The sequence below is a fragment of the Saccostrea cucullata genome, unplaced genomic scaffold, assembly GCF_032062105.1.
Source record: "Saccostrea cucullata isolate Sc308-1 unplaced genomic scaffold, CSIRO_AGI_Scuc_v1 ctg672, whole genome shotgun sequence".
Lineage (NCBI taxonomy): Eukaryota > Metazoa > Mollusca > Bivalvia > Ostreida > Ostreidae > Saccostrea > Saccostrea cuccullata.
The window spans coordinates 292,348-310,910 of record NW_026928000.1 but is presented as its reverse complement, the minus strand read 5'-3'; positions in this window follow the sequence as shown (position 1 = coordinate 310,910).

The window sequence follows — 18,563 nt, the reverse complement described above, 5'->3', positions numbered from 1 at the left end:
ACCCCAAAGCAAATCACCATCAAACCTGTATTATTAATAGAAGAATAAGATAAGAAAGTTTTGATATTAGTACAGTTAAACATCGCAATCGGTCCATAAAGAACTCTTGCAACAGCTCTCAATCTCACCAAATCGTTTACATAATGAACTACCTCGACATAGGGAATAGCCATAATAAGAAGAATTTTTTGAGTTACCCCAATCAGGTAAATCCCGGGGTAATGGAAATTTATAAATGCTCGAGGCACTCAAAAATGGAATGGGAAAAGACCCAACTTTAAAACGAATCCCGTAATTAAAAATACTAATCCCATGGCCCCAAAAGAGGACTCCCACAGTAAAAGACCGGAATAAAGAACTCTTGCACTACCTATAAACTGAACTACAAAATATGTCGCGGAACCTTTATACCACTGGTATATCCCAGTTAAGGACATCCCACAACACAAAAATGGAATTAAAAAAATAGTTCTTAAATCCATCGCAACCCAAACCCAAAACACCCTAGTTACAAAATTTACAAGGAGTGCGAAATAGACTCCAAGTATCATGAAAAGTATGCCTGCTAAAGAATAGTACATTTAAAATACCTATAACTAAGCTTAACGCTTCAGGTCAATTTCTTTTTTTAACTAATTTTACAGCTGCAGCTTGGTAATACCTAAAATTTTAGTACCCTTATCAGGCTGACCTTTCAAAGATATATTCAGATTTGAAGTCTGATAGTTTTACTTAACTTACAGCCCGGAACTAAGACAGAAACATAATATTTGTACTCTCAAATTTGCAATTTACTGTTCTTTGTTAAACTACTCTGCCACAAGGTCACAAAAATCTAAGAAGAGACCTAGTCGCAGGAACTTTTGATTAACAGTCAAACGCTTTCAAATTTAAGCTACCCCTTCAACAGCCTACTTAGCCACTACTTTATACTTAACAGGAGTTGGGCGAAAGTAAATCTTCGACAACCCTAAAAATAAAGACCTTTGTACTAGCATAACTACCAACTCTCAGATTAAAATAACACCAAATCATAGTATTGTTTTAGGAGACAAAAATTTTGAGTAAGCAACTCCGTAAGCCACTATCTTAGCCAAAGAGTGACAAACAACAGCTCCAACCAACGCATTCGCTAGCATTCGAACCGTAAGAGTTACCGGTCGAATAACTACCCTTAAAACTAACAAAGGAAAGTAAATAAATGACTTTATAACAGACTGCTTAAATTTGAGCGATTTTCTAAAAATATCAACATCTGTTTGTAAGATGTTTACCGAGTAAAAAAGCCTAGGCATCAGGCCTGCCACTACTTCTCATGAAGATAACCCAGGAAACCCTCAAGGTAAAATACCAATTAGCACTAAAGTAATTGTAAAGTCAAAGATTCACCTTAACCCTTCTCTAATCCCCCCTCCTAGGGCCCTGAAACGATCTTTTTTGCTGTGTATTCTTCTAACATAAATTTTCTTGTAAATGCCCCACATCCTTATCGATCTAAATATACCATTAGGGGAACAAACAAAGTACCTCATATAACAAAAAGAAAACACTACAAAGAACACAACTAATCCTAAAAACTGAATTCTCATCTCATTGCGACTGAAGCAGTTCCTAAAGAGTTACAATCTTTTATACTGAAATATACTACACAACGATAACAAACAAAAAAGTGCAAATAAATATAGCCCTTAGCCTGTGAAAAAATTTAAAAACTCCTTCACAAGTCTCACTTGAATAGTAACTCTACCAGGGGATAGAACAAAAAAAATACGGAAAGCATATCACGTGGAGTAACCTCTTCAAACATTACAATATCATCCTCCGGAACTGGTCCATGAGCTAACTGACAATACAAACCAAACCTATAAACTCCCCTTACAAAAAAGTAAATAACTAAAAACAGAAAGCTTCAAGGTCCTACGGAAATTACTCTCACTACCGAAAACTTCACTAATAATAGTAGGGCAGGGAGGCACCCCCAAATTCATCATAATAAAGACAAGCCACATAAAAGTTAAAATAGGAGTAGTACGGCAAGCACCACTCATTATTTTTAGATTTCGGGTGTGAGTTAATTCCCTTCTTATTCCACATAAAGCAAAAAGTCCTGAAGAAATAAACCCATGACCCATAAGCATAATAAAAGCGGAAGTTAACCCGACTTCTAAACAGCTAAACAAACCGACAATACAAAATGCTATGTGAGAAACTGAGGAGTATGCAATTATTTTTTTCACGTCACTTTGTCGTGCACATATTAAAGCCGCATAGATTCTTCCAGTCAAGGAAAACGAAATTACCAATAGCCCAAACTTTTCTAATCTATAAGAAAATACTGATATTATTCGTAGAATACCATAACCTCCCAACTTAAGAAGAATACCAGCCAACACAACAGAACCCCCAACAGGAGCCTGCACATGAGCTTTAGGAAGCCACGTATGGGCAGGATAGGCAGGAAATTTAACTAAAAATCCAGAAAAACATATAATTCAAAACCACCAGTCAATGTGTGATTTAGGAGTCGTGAATCAAAGAAATCTTCTCCCCAATTCACACTCTATGAAAATAACCACAAGAAGCAAGGGAAGAGAACCCCCAACAGTATAGGCACTGATATAGCGGATTGCCGGAATACGTTCGGGTTGCTGCCCTCAAATAGCGATAATTGCTACCATTGGAATTAAAGTTCTTTCAAACAGCACGTAAAAAATAGATATCATATTTACGAGGAAGCATCCCACTAAAAAAATACAAAGTAAAAGCATTAGCCATACAAACCTTTTATAATCGCCTCGCAATGTACCCATAGACCCCCTGGCTAAAATTCTTACCCCACACACCCAAAAAGTGAGTGTTACTATCCTAGACCTAAAAATATCACTGACTAAATACTCACTATAGGACTCTCAAGAAATACCAGGACCAGATCATATTGACATTCTATAAATTGACCAAAAAGCTATTAAATTTGCAACAGCCATTAACTGGTCTTTTTTATTCAAAAACAAAACCATAAGAGAAGATCTTAAAACTAAGTATAATAACCCCATTAACTTAAAACCAATGCTTTAGTATCTTCAACGCCACAAGTTGATGTTTTTATAAACTATTTAAGCAATTAATACAATTTTCACAACGATCTTATACTCTTTTAGCTCTGTATGGTTTTCTATGCTTTCAACGACGGAGCGTGTTTCGTTCCGGTTTAGATATCACAACCACCGCTACTATAACAACCAATAAAATTGGAGCTAAAAATCTAATTACTTGCCCATGCGCTCTTAGTATTCCACTAGAGTTTCATGGGCTAAATAAATCAAGACCCGGATACCCAGATATAGATATAGATCAAAAAATATAAACCCTTAGCCCGGTAATATAGGAAACTCTTACAAGACAGTATCTTTGGCCTCGGCCCTCGAATTTTTTAGGGAAGAAGGTTACAAAATAACCAATTACGGCAGTAATTCCCCTCACATAGACCATAAAGGAAAGTAAAGCCAAGAAATCACTACAATTTTCCCCAATTTCTGCAAGAACTGCTAATCTGAGGAACACCCCAAAAAAGAACAAAGTAGAAGCGTATAAGGTCCCTAACACAAGCATACCCAAAGCAAGAAAAACAACAACTTTCACAAAACTTATAACACCACATATGCACTACCAAAACCCAAGCTGGCACCAACCCCAGAAGTTACGGATGCTCGCTGAATTACATTATGAAGATCAGATAAATACTCTAAACCTACCTCCAAAGTTCTAACCGGGATTGAGACTTCAGCTACATTTTCCCCATCTCCAGATACACCAGAAAATCTAGTTCTACCTTTCTCACTTACGAGAGAGCGTGAACTTAAGTCTAAGAAAATCATACCATAAATCCATTTAGACTGAAGCTCATAAAACTTAGTTAAAATTAGCTGTAGTATAGACCCAACAATTACCCCAACTACTACCAATAAATAGGGGCAAAACCAAGCTTCACTAGAAGAAAGGGATTCAAAGAAAAACCCACCAGAAGACCTTAATAAGACAAATTCTCCACCAACTAAGCCTATGAATACCAAGAACACGCCTGGGGCAGACAGCATCAAAGTTTCTCGCGCCCCTAAAAAGTCACGAATTCCATGCTTAGCTAATCTAGTTACACCAATAAGAACACGAACTGAGTAGAGAGCAGTTAATCCAATACCTAAGTATATTAAACCTCCCATAAATCACGAATTTCTTGAATAACCAGATGCAACAATTGACTCTTTAGAAGCATACCCAGCAGTTCCAGGGATCCCCATTAAGGAGATTCTACCCATAAATAACCCAAAAACAGCTGAAGGAGATAAACTTGCAACACTTATACCAAATCTCCTAAAAAATTGGTTACCCGCATTATGCCTGATTATAGACCCAACTCTTAAGAACATTCCAGCCTTGAAAAAGGCATGACACACAAGGTGCATAAAAGCCAATTCAACCTCCCCTAAGCCCAATCTAAAGGCCATGATCCCTAACTGCCTTAACGTTGATAACGCAACAACTTTTTTTACATCTCTCTCCATAACTGCCCTTACCCCTGCAATAGTAGTTGTAATGATCCCAACACCTATCAAAAGACTACAAGCCGCATTGGAGCTTAACCAGAAAGTAGAAGACCGGATTAGTAGGTAAATTCCAGCAGTCACTAGAGTAGAGGAATGGACCAATGAAGAAACCGGAGTTGGAGCCATCATCGCAGCAGGAAGCCACCTTCTAAAAGGTACTTGAGCTCTTTTAGTAATACATCCTACAATAAAAATAAACCTTCAACAGTAGGGTTTTATGTCTAAGCTTAAATCGGATGCCATACACATACCAGCTGTTCTGCAAATTAATAAAGCGTCCCCAATGCGATTAGTTAAAGCAGTAATTATTGCTGCATCAAAAGACTTTTTACCTTCATAGTATATTACCAGCAAAAAAGAAGTCACCCCTAACCAGTCTCACCCTAATAATACCACAGGCATTGACCTAGCTACTACTAAGATAAGTATTGATGAGACAAAAGAATATAATGTTAAATTAAACTGCTTCTCTGTGTCTTCTGAACCCATGTAGACTCTTATAAAAAATCCTACACACCCAGAAATTATTATAATTACTCTTATAAACAAAGCAGCAATTCAATCTAAACAAAGATCTAATCTCACTGAAATTATAGAAACATGACCTAATTCCCAACAAAATCAAAAACTTAAGTTACAGTTAGCCATAACTGCAGCAAGTAATCTAAAAAAAGCCCTAAACACTATTAATACTCAAGAATTTAATAGTACCACAACCCAAACAACCTTAGAAACAACCTAAGTATTTATACTGGGTAACATTTTAATATCTAGTTAGAGTTAATTCTAATATTTAGGAATATCTCCTCTTTCAACAGTCCTTTCGTACAAGTCGAAAGAAATTTCCAAAAGAAGATAGAAACCGACCTGGCTTACGCCGGTCTGAACTCAAATCACGTAAGGTATTAAAGGTCGAACAGACCCACTTCCAAAGCCTCTACGCCTTAGAGGTATTATCCTTAATTCAACATCGAGGTGCCAATCCCATTAGCCAATACGAGCTCTACTAATGGATAAGCCTGTTATCCCCGGCGTAACTTCTCCCATGATCGGACTTGCCGGGTCTACACCAGACAGTTATCTTTAACAAATAAGAAGGTTAAGTTTTACTTCCTAGGCGCCCCACCTAAAAATCTTATAACTCTTAATAAGTAAGTTTTTAAAAGCTGCACGGGGTCTTCTTGTCTAACTTTTATATGAAGGTATCTTCACCTTCAGTCCAATTTCGCTACACAAAGCAAGAGACAGTTTGACCCTCGTCAATCCATTCATGCAGGCCTACAATTAAAAGGCAAGGAATTTCGCTACCTTGGCACCCTCACGCTAGGGCGGCCGTTTACAACTTTGCACTGGGCAGGTACTGCTAAGAGTAAAGTTTTCTCCTAGTGATGTTTTTGTTAAACAGGCGAGGCCAAATATTTGCCGAGTTCCTTTTGCTATGGTTTTTCCTCATAAATTTCTTTTATAAATTTACTTTAAATTTAGTTATTACCGGAGTTTTTCTATAAACCCGGATTTTAAAACTTAGGTAACACTCTTATTATTATCCCCTTAAGATACCCTGATAAGTTAATAAGTTAGTTAGGGTTATACCAGGTATATAAGGTATTACTTTAGTTTTTTAGAGCCCCGGAAACTCATTCTTATCTACTTATGGCTATTTTAGTATTCATTACACTATTACTCTTATAGTTTACTTATTCTATATTATACTACATTATTACAGCCTTTCTCTTGTGTTATATTATTTTCTCCCTCTCTTACTATACAAATCACAAAAATTTTTTTTTAAAAAATTTGATTTTTTTTTTAAAAAAAGTTTTAAAACTTTAACTAAAATACGTTAAAAATCATTTACTTCTTAAAAATTCTTTAGAGCGGTACGCCACAAATATGCGTGCTTTTGGCATGACAAGCCAACGTACTTTCCTATACTGACCGCTCTTTATGATGTTCTACTCACCGTAAGAGTACAAAGAATAAACCCCAGATTCTGGATTTCGTATAATTCCCACCATTAGGCCCAACGCCAAAGAAGTTTCACATGCCACTAATACTAAAAACACAAACAACCCGTAGGCAGGGATGTACCTCTCAGCATACATCATTATTGCCCCAAGACCAACACATGCCCCCTCGACCAGGATTAAATACCTTAAAAAATTTGAAAAATGCTTTAATATTGCTGCCACTAATACACACACTGTAATTCTATACAAAATAAACGACGAACTCATTTTAAACCTTAGATACAAAAAAAATAAGACAATAGACTCCCAAAACAAACGGAAGAAGACTAGCCCAACACGCTATCATTAGGAAGTCATATCGTAATCGAGGTAGAGCTGCACGGGACCAGATAAAGAAAAATACGAGTAATATTACTTTTAAAAATGCTCAACACAAACCAGCTACGTTTAACATGTTGGGGGTCTGAAAAAATCTAAAAACAGTAACGGAACATAGTAACAAAATTATTCCATACTCCGCAATAAATAAAAGAGCGAACCCCCCAGCAGAATACTCAGTATTAAAACCAGAAACAAGTTCAGACTCTGCTTCTACTAGATCAAATGGTGCTCGATTTGCCTCGGCTAAACAGACAGTCAGCCATAGTAATACAACCGGAGGACAGAAAAACCTTCACCAGACAGATCATCCAGATTCAGCAATAGAAAAAAACCTCATACTTCCTCTTAAAATTACCACCACGATTAAGCAAATCCTTAAACAAATTTCATAAGAGATAACTTGAGCAAAACCACGTACACCCCCAATTCCAGCGTATTTAGAATTTGAAGACCACCCCCTCATGATGGCAATATGGGCATTTAACCTCCTTACAACTAAAAAGAATAAGACGTCATTGGAAGACCAGCTGGATAAGGCAAAAGATGGGAAAATTTGTCACCCCAAAAGACATAACATTAAGGAAATAGAGGGGATTACTAAAAAAATAGCTCTAGCAGAATTAGCCGGGACTACAAATTCCTTTATAAAAAGCTTAACCCCGTCTGTAATAGGCTGAGCAAACCCCAAAAATCTTGTTTTATCCGGACCAAGCCGAACTCCAAAAGACCTTAAACTTTTACGTTCTATCAAAGTAAAATAAGCCACCCTCAATAAAACCCCTAAGTACACAAACACAGTTGTTAAAGTCAAGTATAAGTAGTATGAAACCTTCACAAGTTCGGGAGAATAAACTCATTGCGAAAATGCAAACTTCGTCTTTTGTATTAAAGTACCGAACTTTACACGCTGGGTTAGGGCTTATACTAAGCCATCCTAACAGCTTCAGTGTCATACCTTAACTTAGGCTACTTACCCAACCAGGCAGGCAAAACATACCCTCTTTCGAAGCCTAAATTCGACGTACTTATAAATCATACTAACCTAGCCCATTGGGTTTAATTCCTGAAGTCGGAGATTACACCCACACTCGAGTTAAAAGCTCGAAGCTCTTCTTAAGCTACGACTCCCTACACTTAGTTTTCATGTAAAGTTCATTTAATAGTTCCCTCCATTATCTCATAGTACAACCCATAAACTAAAATAAGAACAAATAATACGGCACCAGACCCTTCTGGCGACCAACCAAATAAATCTTGAAAACAAGGGACCAGTAAGACAATTTCCACATCTCAAACTAAGAATAAGATCACCAAGTGGAAAAACCGAGAAGAAAAGTCTCCTGGATTTTTAACAGAAATAAAGCCACATTCGTACGGAGAAGACTTGTCTCAATCATACCCTTCTTTAGGTAGCCCAGAAAACCAGCAAGAAAAAATAATGTAAGTGTTGATGAAACAGAATTACTATTATTATATTTTATGGGCCAAATTACTATAGCCCTGAATTTTATGAAAAGTTAGGGACTCATTCTCATAATGATTATTTTATCCTGTGGCGTAGATTTTAATCTGGCATTGTATTCAAGCACAACACATTTAATTATCTGAAACTGTAAATAACCCCAAAGCCAGAATATAAACTTATTGAAAATAATGAATGATTTAAATTTAGTTGACTATTATAGTAACAACTTACTGATATAAAAAAGGTCAACTACACTGCAAAATGCAAAAAATATTTTAGTTAAAACTGTTTTCACCACCCTCACAGAAAACCTATCTAATATTGTTCACCATTTTGATATAAAAACCTGGGTATAAGTACATCCTTATCATTCTTCAGTTACAATTGAGTTAAAGTTTAATTTGTATTCGAACGAGGACGTGGACTATGGAAATTTAACAATAATCTATTACATCATAAAGACAATGTCGAAAAGGTGAAACAAAAAATACAATTAGTTAAAAACCAGATTCTCAAGACCTAAATTAGTAGAAAGTAGATTTCAGTTGATGGCAATTCCGGGAATTTTTTGACTTACTACTAAATGGAATCAGGGAAATTTTTTAACCAATTCACTTCAACTTTCAAAAAAAGAGAAAAAGATAAATTAGAAAAATCATTAATTAAGGAAATAGAGTATTCTGGAAAACAAAATAATAATTCCTGATTTCTCTTTATGGAAGAAAAAAAATCTGCTCTTGAAATTTAAAAAGAAAAGAACAACTAAAAGGTACATGATTTAGATCTACAGAGCCAAGTGGGTGGAAGAAAGGGAAAAGTGGAAACAAAAGCCTGGCTAAGTAAGGAAAAAGCCAAGCTAAAATATTTGTCACTTCTAGTCGAGAAATTTCCTGAAACAAAACAATAAAAAAGGTAGAACTCTAGACAAAGGTATTATAAAACAATCTGAATACTCAAACGAAGTCAAAGATTATTATGAAACTTTATATAAAAACTGTAATATCAAATTTGTTACAGTAGATCTCTCAATACCATTCAAAACCACCACGTTCCAAAGTTAGACAATATAACAACAACATCAATCTTACATAATATATAGAGAAATAGGAGGTTTTCTGGTACTGAAAAATATGAATAATAATAAATCACCTGGAAGTGATGGGATTTACAACTGAATTCTTGAAAATTTTTGCAATGATATTAAATGTTTGGTACTCAAAAGCAATCAATCAAATATTTCTTCAGAAGACAGCTTCCAATATCCCAGAGACTTGGTATATACTTGTCTGCCACAAAAGGAGACAAGCCAAGACACATTCCTGAAAATGAGCAACCAGAAACTCTTTTAAACGTATTCTATAGTTATATTTGTTTATTAGTTATAGAATAAAATCTACATTTTATATCTTTTATTTATAAACAAATACAATTTATGAAAGGAGATATATATTGGGGAAAACGTGCATTTATTTATGATCTTATTCTTGTCCCTACACGAAATTAATAACTACCTTATTGTCGGTTCTCATTGTACTTTGAAGGCTTTTTATTTTCATTTCCTGGTCTTTTGTTTACAAGGTTTTACTATTTTTCGGTTTTGGTAAAAGTATAATTAAATGGATTAAAAATTTTAAACACAAATTTTGAAGCTTCTATACTCCAAAGCGGTTTTCTTTCTAAGCAATTTCCAGTCCAGTGCTATGTCGCCAGGAGGTACCCTGTTTCACCACATTTTCTTTTAAATTTTTTAAGTATTTCTTATTAAAACAAAACCTTGATGATATAAAGGGTATTGTTGTAAATGATTAGACACATAAATTATCTCAATTTGTGCATGACACTTCTCTTGCCCTTGATGGGTTTTCTGCCGGTTACTGCGCTTGATACATTTAGCCCCATATGCAAAATTTTAGGTTTGAAAATAAACAGCAGGCTGCAAAAATTTCTGCTAGGTTTTCCACCATTCAAGACTGAAGCTAGGTACATTGGGGGGCAACAAATTTCTCTTTGTCCTGCCTCCTCGTTTTGACCTAATAAAAAATTGTTGATATAAATTTCAAAGTTCAATTGCCAAAAATCACTTCAATGATTCAGCAACTTGAAAAAAAGACTGATTCTAACTCCCATACCCAAAACTTTAATTGTACGCAAAATTAAGGTACAGGTACCACAAACAAATTTTTTCTTTGAAAAAGATTAAATATCATGTCACAAGTTTAGAAAAGTGTATGGTTCTTAGAATTTTTTCTCCGAAGACTGGAATATGAAATAGACTTGGTAAATATTATATTTCAACGAAAACACAAATATAGACAAATCACAATATTCCTTTACAGGTGAAAATAAATTATAGAATATGTTTTCATGGCGCTAAAAGTGTAAAATAAACTTAACAAAAATATACCGAGCCAGGTGAATTTTTATTAGGAAAAGTGCAAACGGTTAAAATCAGCCTTTTGCCACATAACAGGTTGCCAGTTTTTTGTAATTTCGATCTTCCCTTAAAATTCAACTGGCTTGGTATATTTTTCTAGGTTTTACATCTACAATTTTTTTACGCCGCAGGCACAACATATTCTGAAATTTATTTTCACCTGAAAACCTTTACTGAATGTGATTTCTTTATATTCGTTTTTTCATTGAAATATTACCAACATTTCCCTAGTCTTTTTTCATATTCTAGTTCTTAGGAGAAAAAATTCTAAATAACCATCCACATTTCTAAACTTGTGACATGATAAAATCTTTTTCAAAAAAGAAAAGTATTTGTTTGTATCATCTGTCCTTAAACCATCTATTTATTTCATTACCGAAATCCAAATGAAGAAACTTATACAAATTAACACAGCAGTTGTTTAGATTTGTATGGGCTCAAAAGTTATAAAATAACGTGTTGTTGCTACATAACACCCAGACATTGGGTGGCCTTAACATAAATATGTTGGAAATGTAATCCTCTGAGAAAAAAACATATTTAGATCCAATGTAGCATAATTTTTCCCCCCTTTTTTTTATCCATATAAAGTGTGTAAAATTTGAAAAATTGACGCACTGTTTGGTGCCAGTGAAAGTGCGAAAGTGGGCTATTAAAATTTTTCCTGAATTTCGATAAAATCAAATCCAGTAGTTTGTTGCCAAAGCATGGAAATAAAGCATTAAAAAAAATGTACTATTACTTCTATATTTCTGATTTGTTTTAGTTAATTACTGTATGTTTAGTTTGGTATTGTAGGTTCTCGAGCATTTAATTGTATGGTAATATAGGAAATATTTTCTGGCCTCAAATTTTGTGCATGTAGAAAATGTTATTCCAAAAAGCAGTAACTGCACATTTCCAGGAAGAAAACAAGTTGAGGACAAGAACTAATAATGATACATGTCCCGTTGTTTGTCTTGAAATATGTTCAGGTAGCTAAGATTAGAAAGAAAATGAAGAATTTCGTTTAAGAGCATTACAATCTAAGCTTGGTTCAAAAATTGCCTGAGTACGTGTAACAAACCAATTTCTTATTCCAGAGTAAGAGAATTGTTTAGGTCTCGTTTTAGATACAATTGGTTTAGAAAAAGAAAATGTTTGGGCTGCACTCGTTGTAAGTGGGAACTGCAGCTAATTACTTGGTGTCAGATAGATTATTTGAAACTTCATGGAAGGTGGAAATCTGACAAATAGAGTTATATACAAGATGATGTCTTAAAGCTCCACGTCTGTGTCTCTCCAAATCAGGAATCTGAATATAAAAAAATGGTTCGTGTTTTGAGCTGAGTATGTAACTCATAACTAATAAATGTTTTGTTTATTCTGAATTTAGCCTCTTTTCAATTATGGTTCAGAAAAGAAAAATGTTTTCATTGTGCATGAAACAGAGCGGTAAAGGAGAAAATAAACCCGAGGCATTCCTGGTGGAGAGGATCGTCTCCAAAACTAACAAAACGCAGTCACTGACGCGAAACGACAAAAGACTGAATAGAGGGCAGCGTCAATCTTGCTGATGCCTGTTGTACCCCGCTAAGCCATCTTGGTTGCTCCCATGACGTTTTCACCTGTAATGAATTATCTTTTTTAAACTTCGAATTGAAATGCTGCACCTCAGGATTGATACTTTTCAGTCACTGGAAAAAATATAAATCGTACAGGAACAGAGTAATATAATTCATTATTTTGAGAGGAAAAAATGTAGTACATGTATGATTTAAAAAATTTTGCCATAAAATATTAATACATTGTATAAATGTATATTGTTTGCTTATTCTTTGGGAATGTATTATTATTTTATTTATCTAGATATAATAGTAAAAAAATTGATTTACTAAAATATTTGCATTTTAATTTTAAGACTATTAGAGGTTGTCATACTGAATTGATATTCACTTTAATTCACTGTTCACCAGCTGATTAACTGTACCGCCTCATATTTTATGTTTTGCATTCTTATTTTTAATATCTGATTCAGATTGCAACTTCCCAATATGCTGATGTTTCCATGTTGATATTTATACATGTATATCAAGCGGTGGCTTAGGGTCAATCACATATTATGTCTGAGTATAGTTTCTTTGTATCCTCTCGGATCAGTCTTACTGGATGTCCGTTTGATTAGATATTTCGGCCCTTGTTGGCGCTCCAGGGCGGGGCGGGGGAGCAAGGATTCTGAACATTTTTCTGTTAAACCGATGTTGGCTAGTTCCAAACTCAAAAAACGTTGTTACCCATGAGGAATTTTTAATTTTCTTTTAAAGATGAGCAACTCGACTCTGTTGTTGAACACTGGGCCTTGCTTCATCACACTTGAAGTCAGCATGACGGTAAGCTGTCAAAATACTCCAAAATGTAAGCAGCTGCAAGGAGAACACATGGCTTCTTCAAGAGCAGCGCCCCATCTCAAAAAAGAAAGGAAATCCAAAATGTTAAAAACTGAAAAATAAAATACCTTATCGAGAGGCCGAAAAATTAGTGAATTAATAGTGCCGTCCCTTAAAAACTACAATTTGAAGCAGCACCAACTGTTGTTAAAAGCATCCTCTTTGAAGGAAGCATCTACCCAAAGTCTCTGAGAAGATTTCTCAAGAACACTCACTCCACTGCAAGCACCTTTGTTTTAGATAAACTGCAAGGCAAATCTACACCACCTGCATCTAGGTCATGCAGCCATTGCTGCACAAAGTTTGTAGTGTGGTTGATTGCAAGTCAGAGGCTGAGATCCTTCATTCTGGACTCCCAGCCAGAAAGCATACAGATCATTGCCCAAAGGGGCGAACCACCTCGTCTCGCTTCACAATAAATTTGGGGTCAATCAGGAAATGGATGCACACCTTGCTGTTTCCTCACAGGCTGGAGTGCATCACCCAGTATAATAAAGGGAGTATATTTCTTCCATTTCTTGGCAACAGAAAATAAATAATCATTATCCTACAATTATACATTGGAATTGTAGAGGCTTTCAGAGTTAATTTTAATGACTATTACTTATACATAATGATAGCCCGGAGGTTCACAAGAAACACATTTAAAAGAAAAAGATAAGATCAAATATCAAAAACTATAGTACGAGAACCATCATGCTCATATAGCTGATAATACATTGGCCTAACTTTGCATAGCAATAAACAATAAATTCATTCACAGCCAAATAAACTTGAAAACCAATCTTCAAGCAGCGGCAGTACGCCTTTCCCTTGATAAAACACTATCTTTTGTTCTGTTTATATACCCCCCACACTATCAATTACAACCTTTATACTTCTACAAAAATAATAACACAACTCCTGCTCCATTCCCAGAGCCACTTTAGTAATGCCATAATCTATGGGCATTAACTATATCTGGGGGTAGTGACAAAATCACTGATAAAGGTACAATTTGTAAGATATGATATCCCATCCAATCTGTGTATACTTAATGACGGTTTAAAACACTATCTGCATCCGGAATGGCTCCGCATTCCCCAATAAATATATCAGTTTAGTAGATCCTTCTCTACTTCTAGATTTAACTGGTTAGTGCTTGAAGATTTATGTGGGAGTGATCATTTTCCAATCGCGTTTAGATCTAAATTAGACTATGGATGTATCGTGTATGGTATTATAAGGACTTCTATATAAGAAGTTTTTACCGAAGATCTCATCATCAGTTTACATTGTGCTTGGGGGTGGTTTTTGAATTTTGCTATAAAAAGATAGTTTATATGTGGGCAAGCAAATGAGCCACCTCGACTTAGAAAATTAAACTAGCTTTACAATACATAATTTAATTTAAAAGTGAATACCGAACAATCCGCTTATTACTGCGTATTTCATCTCAAAAAATGTAAGTATTTACCAAGCAAAAACAAATAAATGCATAAAACAATTGCTTTGCGATTTAAAAAATCATATTAGAGATTCTGACACCATGATTTAGATAATAAATGTTTTCCTCGATTTGAAATACTAGCACCACCGTGTGGATAATTAAACCAGTAGTTAATAAATCCCTTTCCGCAACTCTAAGAAGTCAGAGAACAACTCCCCTCGTTTTTAAACAGAAATTAGCCGAAAATAAAAGATTGTAAATCTCAAACAGTAGAAATTTACACGGATGGCTCAAAGGATAAGGCAGGGTTGCGGCCAGTGGAGGCAGCCATCATCCGTAATATTTGGAAGATCCAGTTTAGTTTCCCTTCATCTTGCTAAGCAAAGGAGAAAAACGTCGAATTTTGTTGATTTCGTCATATTGGATTCCCGGTAATAAACAAGGCTGACAAGTGCTGCAAAAGTTGCTTTTTAATTATCAAATCGTACCTTTTCAAAATTCCTTACACAGACCTTAAGTACCTTGTGAAAATTTATGTAAATTCTCTTTGGTAATTTTTGGGATTTTTGTGACAGTGATAAATTGTATTCCAATACAAAACAAAAAAAGCTCAATCAATCACCGTCTTCGGTGTGAAACGTCAGGAAAGTTATTTCAAGATTAAAAATTGCATCGAAGGTTTACCCATTCCTATTTACTGAGCGGGAACATCAACTGAATGCATATCTTGTGACTGTGCCATAACTTTAAATCATATACTTTTAGAATGTTCTGATTTTACACATGTTCGAAATAAATTTTTTAATGGTGTTAAAACAATGCATGATCTTTTTACAAATGTAACTCCTAGTGCAATTTTTAAATACTTGCAAGAAACAGATTTTTACAATAAGATTTAAATGTTAATATTTTTATAAGCATTATTATCTTTTTCTATATTTGAATTAAACTGTTTTAGCCGGCTATCGCTCAAAGAGCAATTGCGGGCTTATGTCATCCTGTTCAAGGCAGGATGTTCGACCCCATAGTCGCCATTTTAAGCTTACGCGCAAAAAATACTAGTCTTACTTTCAACCGCTTTTAAGATAATACAAAACGCTAAATAAGCAACAAAAAACAAAAACGAAGTTTTATCTATATAAAATAAACATTAGTAGCAATCACTTTGAAAACTTCATAAGTCAGCAGTAGTTCATTAGCGCTGAGGATCTTTGATAACGTGTTACCGTAGTCTCTTTACACATACGGTATAAAGCAGGGAGAGCTAGGGCTGTTTGTTTACATTCAGCTGCTGTATCATTATTTATTCTACAAAATCTCGGACCGTGGTATTAGGATTTGAAAATCATGTCAGTGTCTTATCATTTATATTGATAGTTTTAAAATATTTTTTTCATCAGAATATAAACGTGCATCATGTAACAAATCGTCTACTGTAAATAACAGCCCGGCTCTTGTACTTCTGAGTACTTTGATTTATTTTTAATTTCTAAAGTCCGTCGGATGGGACGTTAAATGGTGCCCCGTGTCGAACCCCCGGTGGCGCGTAAAACATCGTTGCAGTTCGAAAAAGAGTAAGGGCGGGGCCGCCAATAAGAGCAAAAAACTTTCAAAACCGTTCATAGAGTCCGACTTCTCCCGCCGAAAATATGGCTGGAAACTGACTCGGCGTTAAAAAACAATTGATGACAAAAGCGGTGATATCTCTTGTTTTAGTTTACTTAACTTCAAAGGAATTTCGGGTTAAAAAGGTAAGTGCGATTTTAGGCTAATTAAAGTATTTAAGACATTCTTCACACCGAAGGAATTTCGGATTAAAAAGGTAAGTGCGATTTTAGGCTAATTATAGTATTTAAGACATTTTTCACACCGAAGGAAGATATTCTGAAAATCTATTTTTGAATGTTATAAAATTAAAGCGAATAGTGTTTATTTATCAGGTAAGAGTAATTTAGTGGTACCTAGAATTGGAACTTATACACTTGTTCAATTTTTAAATCAAATATGTCTTCTTAATCAACCATGATCCACTCATAGGATCTCCTCTTCTTTTAAATAGCTGGATCTGTCAATTCAATTCAATTCTGTCAATTCTCATTAAATTATTCTAATAGATAATTATATTTATTTTTTAATAAAATGTAATGCTAGTTGTACAAGTACGAATTACTATAAAATATGAAATCATTCAGTTGATTGATTGATTATTGTTTTTTAACGCCGAGTCGGCAATATTTCAGCCATATTTCGGCGGAGAAATTTAAATATTGTATGAACGGTTTTGAAAGTTTTTGGTTTCTCTGGCGGCCCCCAATGAGCCTACTCTTTTTCGAACTCCAGAGAAACGATCTTTTACGCGCCACGGGGGTTGTTATCCTTGACACGGGGCACCATTTAACGTCCCATCCGACGGACTTTGAATTTAAAAATAAATCAAAGTACTCAGAAGTACAGAGAGCCGGGCTCATTTACAGAGTAGAATGGATTTCTTACATGAATCACGTTTATATTCTGATGAAAAAAATATTTTAAAACTATCAATATAAATGATAAGACACTGACAGTGAGTTTTTCAATCCTAATACCACGGTCCGATTTTGTCAGAATCAGAATTAATCTGGTACCGCAGCTGAATGTAAACAAACAGGCCAGTCTGGTTCACTCTCCTGCTTTACCTCGTATGTGTAGAGAACTACGGTAACACTGATTATCAAAGATCCTCACGCTAATGAACTATGTTCTTTGACTTATGAAGTTTTCAAAGTCATTACTACTAATGTTTATTTTATATAGATAAAACTTCGTTTTATTTTTGTTGCTTTATTTAGCGTTTGTATTATCTTAAAAGCGGTTGAAAGTAAGAACTATATTTTTGCACGTAACTTTAAAATGGCGACTATGGGGTCAACATCCTGCCTTGAACAGGATGACATAAGCCGGCAATTGCTCTTTGAGCAATAAGCCCGGCTAAAAACAGTTTAATTCAAATATACAAAGATAATAATGCTTATAAAAATATTAACATTTAAATCTTATTGTAAAAATCTGTTTCTTGCAAGTATTGTAAAATTGCACTAGGAGTTACATTTGTAAAAAGATCATGCATTGTTTTAACACCATTAAAAAATTTATTTCGAACAGGTTTAAAATCAGAACATTCTAAAAGTATATGATTTAAAGTTATGGCACAGCCACAAGATATGCATTCAGGTTGATGTTCCCCGCTCAGTAAATAGGAATGGGTAAACCTTGGATGTCCAATTTTTAATCTTGAAAATAACTTTCCTGACGTTTCACACCGAAGACGGGTGATTGATTAACTTTGTTTTGTATTGAATACAATTTATGACTGTCACAAAAATCCCAAAATATTTGCCAAAGAGAATTTACATAAATTTTCACAAGGTACTTAAGGTCTGTGTAAGGAATTTTAAAAGGTACAATTTCATATTGAAGAGCAGATTTTGCAGCACTGTCAGCCTTGTTATTACCGGGAATACCAATATGACGGAATCCAACAAAATTCGACATTTTTACCTTGTTTAGCAAGATGAAGGAACTAATTTAATATATCCAAAATGTACGGATGATCACTGTTCACTGGCCGCAACCCTGCCTTTATCCTTTGAGCCGTCCGTGTAAATTTCTACTGTTGCAGATTTAGAATCTTTTATTTCGGCTAATTTCTGTTTAAAAACGAGGGGATTTGTCTCTGACTTCTTAAGTTCGGAAAGGGATTTATTAACTACTGGTTTAATTAATTTCCACGGTGGTACTAGTATTTCAGATAGAGAAGTTGATTTTACTATATCTAATGGTAGTTCAGAATCTCTAATATGATTTTTTAATCGCAAACA